Raw genomic sequence first — 682 nt, 5'->3', positions numbered from 1 at the left:
CAGGCTGCCACTCAGGAAGCTCCCCATGAAGGACGAGGCGGGTGCACTCCCCATCAGTCCGCTCCCTGCTGCGGGGTGAGAGAAGACAGTCAGGGGGTGCCCTGAGCCACGCCTTGCACCCACATCCTCAGCTCCCGCTGTGCTGGTACAGTCACTCACCCCCTGCCCTTGCACAGCTGTGCACAGACACCTGTTGTAGGGCCGCGTGTGTGCAGCATCCCTCGTGCATGCTACTTGTGCACACACACATCTTGTGCACACACACTTGACCACACATCTCCCCGGTGTGACTGCACGAGGAGCGCCCGTGCCCTGTCCCCGTGTGTGCACCCCATGCACATGCGTGCAGCTCCCTGCGACCCCAGCACTGAGCTGCTGTGGGCAACTCCTTGCTGTGCCATGCTGTGCCAAGCCAGACAGATGGGGTACACGGAACCATGCTGCTCCCAGTGGGGCAGCTGCCAGCCGCAGCAGCCGGAGCGCTGCCAGTGCCCGGGAGGCGGTGACACAAAGGCTGGGGACATGGGGACAGCCGCCTGCGACCAGGGCACGGCTCCTTGGAGCAACGCCGGTGCATCAGGCGCTGCTTTGTCAGTGTGCATGTGTGTGTCCATGCACACGTGTGCAGAGAGGACAGCACAGCAGAGGATGGGGAGGGCAGAGGGCAGCCCCCACCCTGCGG

This window comes from Meleagris gallopavo, chromosome 20 (assembly GCF_000146605.3).
Source record: "Meleagris gallopavo isolate NT-WF06-2002-E0010 breed Aviagen turkey brand Nicholas breeding stock chromosome 20, Turkey_5.1, whole genome shotgun sequence".
Classification (NCBI taxonomy): domain Eukaryota; kingdom Metazoa; phylum Chordata; class Aves; order Galliformes; family Phasianidae; genus Meleagris; species Meleagris gallopavo.
Note: the sequence above shows the minus strand (reverse complement) of the source record.